Below are 4,831 nucleotides of genomic sequence, written 5' to 3' on the forward strand. Positions count from 1 at the left end.
TTTACCCCCAACCTATCCAGTACCCGACGCAGGAGCTGCCGTTTGAGATCCCGTACTTTCCTTCTGCTAAAATCCTGATCCCAGATTTCTTACCTTCAGATCACCCTCCTTTCCTTTTTACCACATGCACACGCAGGATGTGATTGCTGGGAGGACTAAAACAACAACCTTTCATGAGTGCAGGTTCCCACAGCACTATTGCCAGGATACACTCCATTTCACGGCCCAGGATGCCCATGTGGAGGTCACAAGGTCACAGCAATGGGGGTGCCATCTCCAGTATGCTAGAACTTCTCTCTGAAGAGCTAAAAGCGGAGAGCTGTGGGTTCCCTTGCAATGTAAGTGTCTTATCAGAACACATTCATTCAGAAATTAGGAACAGCCCATGAGGCAATGGGCTTATGACCCCAAAGAAGATACTGTGTTTAGGAAATACTATGCATCCAGGTTACTGACAGCTTGGGCAACATGGGCTCAGTCAGGGACCACAGAGAGCAGCTCTAGTTCATTTAGTCCATCAGCTGAGATGAACTGAGTTTTGCCTATATTCAAAACGGATAACCAACAAGGACATATTGCACAGTACACGGAACTCTACTCAATGTTATGCCACAGCCTGGATGACAGGAAGGGGTTGGGGGTGAATGGCTACATGTGTATCTATGGCTGAGTCACTTCCCTGTTCACCTGAAACTGCCACAGTATTGTTTATCGGCTACACCCCAATACAGAAGTTTAAGGTCTGAAAATAAAATAAGATTTTACAGTGGAGAAAAAAAAAGATGAGCAGAGTTTTCCTAGAGTAACACACAACCTCATGATTTTAGTGACTTACCAGGACGGAGGTTTAGTTCTCAGCCTTTGTAGCATTGCAGGTTTTCAGGGGGCTCTGTTCCAGGTTGTCATCCTCAGAGACCCTGGCTCCACCCTCTGGGGCATCACCAGTTCTCACAGCTGGGGAAGAACACAGCAGAACATCTCACACCAGCAGATCACTGTGCCGACCCAGAAGCGAGATGCGTCCCGTCTGTCCACAGCCCACTGCCCCGTGTAAGCCTACCGCACGCCCAGAGGACGACCAGACACACTGCAGGGCGTTTGGGCATGATGGTGTTTTGCACCAGACTCAGGAAACTACTCTTGCATCTGTCTGCCAGGTCTTACACTCCATCATTTCCTGGATAATCAGGTTTACAGAGTGATAGGATATTGAGTGTCTCTGAGAGTCACTGATTCTCTCCCCAGTTTTACTCCTCCTGAGAGGCAGGGTGATGCCATGGAAGGAGCCCTGGCCTGGGAGTGAGGATCCAGGTTTGATTCTTGCCCTTGTTCCCTTTTTCCTGTTTGACCTTGGTTGAGTTGGTTGAGTTTCTCTTTATGTGAAATGCAGCCATTCTATATATATGATCTCTGGTACTCTGTACCATCTCCAAAACATTCCCTCATCTTTCTAGGAACTTCCAACCCAGGTAAATATCATGACAGTTTCGTTGGCTGGTAAATCTAGTTTGAATAATTTAATTCTAATTTTAAGCTTCAGACATGATTTTAAAAGGAAGGTGAAGGGCACAAGAAGAAGAAGCTCCTGTTACAATGTCCCAGAAGTGCCCATATGTGGATTCCTATGTCACTCCTCCTCACTGTGATGGCAGAGCCGGTGAGTGTGGGCTTTGGAGTCAGACCGCCAAGCCCAAGTCTGAGATTTCCCACTTGCTAACAGCTTTCTCAGCCTCAGCTTCCTTATCTGTAGAAATAAGAGTAGCATTTTCTCATGGGATGATTGTGAGGATTCAGTGAAAGGTCTTAGCAAAGAACTTGCACAGGGTGAGTGTTCAGTAATCCCAGGGATGGGGGAGCCTGGTGGGCTGCCGTCTCTGGGGTCGCACAGAGTCTGACACGACTGAAGCGACTTAGCAGTAGCAGCAGCAGCAGTGAATATTATAGTATCATTATGTTGCCTTCTCCAAGCAGATATTCTGGTTTCTGTATGTTTAGAAAAGATTTCATGAGAATAGTCAACATGCTAGATGGATCATCCTTGCCTCCTACCTGTTGGCCCAGTGACCTTGGTATCAGCAGGTGGCTGAGCAGATGACAGGTGTGGTGACCCAAGGCTTGGGAGAGCAGAGTGAGGGAGTGCTGAGTTCATTACCAGCAGACACACTGTGCTGGGGTGGGCCAGGATAGAGGCCCCGAGGCCCCGAGGCCCAGCCTCCTGGTCCCCTGCCACGTAGACATCTCTCCTGCTCCCTGCCCTCAGGGACCTCGCAGTCCCTGCCCAATTTAAAGTTCAGACACTGCAATGACACAGGTTTGCAGACTTGGCATGATGGGGCTTAGGGACCCTAGGTTTACTGTGATGCTCCAGAAGGGCCTGGCTGGGTGAGGTGGGTACAGGAGAGACCCTGGACAGAAATCTGAAGACCGGGTCTTACTGCAGTCCTGCGCCTTGGACCTGAGGCTCAGGGGCTGTAACCCTGTGTCCTTCAGGTGGGCGTCCTGGACCATGAAATGGAGTGTGTTCTCATAAGAGTGCTGTGGGAACCTGTACTCATGAAAGGTTGTTGTTATAGTTTAGTTGCTGTGTCTGAGTCTTATGGGACCCATGGACGGTAGCCCACCAGGCTACTCTGTCCATGGGATTTCCTCCACAGAAATACTGGATTGAGTTGCCACTTCCTTCTCCAGGGGATCTTCCCAATCCAGGGATCGAATCTGTGTCTCCTGCATTGGCAAGCGGGTTCTTTAGCACTGAGTCACCAGAGAAGGTTAAGGAAAGTGAATTGCTGTACAGAGTGAGGCCTGGACACTTGTGATAGACGGGGTGTCATGGGTTTAGCTGGTTGTGTGAGTTTCTGCAGGTCCGCTTTTCTGTTTGCCTTCCCACGCCATTCTCTTTCCTTCACAAGAAACAATGACAACTTGACACAGCTCAGGGACTAAAGAATAGCCTTAAACAACACAGCAGCAGTTGCAGATTTTCCCGTTATACTATGATTTGTCTCTTGGAATATTTTTCAAGAGCACAGGTCAAAATAAAATATTGGAAGATTGTCACCACTTATTCTCCAGGTGCTCAGGACTGGGGCTGTCTTGCCACCCTGTGGATGCCCCAAACAAGCTCTCTCCAGTCCTCCCACCTCCTCTAACCTGCTTGTCTCATCTTGCCCATCTCTGAGAGTGTCTCTCACGGTGGTGCGATATCCACCCAAACAACCCAGAAGCTCAAGCACCAAACCAGAGTCTCCTTCCTCAGCCATCTCTGCCATCAGCCCAATGTCCCCAGGAGGTGTCAGCTCCATGCTCTCTGCCTGACCGCCCACCTGGGTCAGGCCTCATCCATGCTTCCTCATTTCCTGCCCTCGGGCATGGGCACTTCCCCTCTGTGCTGTATCTGAGCCTCATGATCTTCCATTACTCAAAAATAATTCTATGTTTTAAGTTCAAAGTCCCGTTCATTTTAGAAGTATTGAACAATGTTGGAAAGAATAATTAAGAAAACAATATTTATCTGTAATCCCATCTCCCAGAGGAAATAATTGTCAGCTATTATTTTGTCCTATTTTCTAGGATTTTCTATATACATACTTATTCATATATCCTAAGAAAAATACCTTTAAAATTAGGATTATACTGAGTACAAAGTTACATGTACTACTTTTTTCTATTAATTACTGCGTGAGCACTTCATATTATCAAATATTCTTCAAAAAGTAAGATTTCTAATGGCTGTGTCACAGTCTATCATGGGGCTCCATCAGGATTTATTTCAACATTCCGTATGGTTGCCCTTTAAGAGTTACCAATTTTTGTTACCACAAATAACTCTGTGATTAACATCCATGTATATGCTTTACATAAATCTTTCCACCTCTGGTAATTTTCTTAAAGTAACTCCTAGAAGTAAAGGGGTCAGGTCAAAAGGTATGAAATTTAAAATCTCTTGATTCATACCCATAATTTAAATAGCTGGGATTCAGGACACAGTCAGCAGAGCACAGAAGGCCCTGAAGAGGGAGACAGAGCTGAAAAATACCCCGCCCAGGAAGGAGGGATCAGAAGGGGCTTTCTGGAAGAGGGCTGGGGTGGAGGCATTGAGTGAGGATTGAATGCGTGGTCATAATGCTACGATGCTGGGGGACTGGTCTCTGTGGTCCCCAGTGTCCATATTGCATTCCTCACCTGTGATTTCCATCACCCCATCTGATCCCCAGCTGGTCAAGCTCTCAGAACTCTAGCATAGTGCCTAGCCTAGTGTCCAATCATATTGGACACTGTGATAAGTGTCCTTTATATGTTACCTAAAGATCTAGAGGTGTTTGGACATGAGAGGCAACAGCAAGGGGGAGACAGAAGCATAGGAAAGACTGATATTCATGAGGGAACTGTGTCTGGAATGTGTGGGTGGGTGGAGTGGGGTGGAGATAAGCAGCCAGTGATGAGGTTGGGCAGGTAGATGGGATCTGGCTTTTATCCTAGGAGAGATGATCAATGGTGACATTTGAGGGATTTAAGCAATGAGTGGTATTATTGGATTGGTGTGGTTTTTTGTTTTGTTTTCTCAGACAGGTTGTTTTTTTTTTTTTTTTCTTTTTTAGTTAGTTCATAGGATGGATGTTAGAGTCTGGCACAGCTGTTGCACTATCTGAGAGAGAGAGGTGGTGATAGGGGCATGAGAGGAAGGAGAGGACTGACCAGGAGCTGCTGTGAGGTGGACGCTCTGGGCTGTGGTGATGGATTGGATGTGTGGGGTGGTGAGTGTGAGATATATACCTCTCTGATGACTGCCCGGTGTCTGGCTGGGTGATGAGGGAGTGCTGGTGCTGTTCCC

Source organism: Bubalus bubalis, chromosome 3 (genome assembly GCF_019923935.1).
Source record: "Bubalus bubalis isolate 160015118507 breed Murrah chromosome 3, NDDB_SH_1, whole genome shotgun sequence".
Lineage (NCBI taxonomy): Eukaryota > Metazoa > Chordata > Mammalia > Artiodactyla > Bovidae > Bubalus > Bubalus bubalis.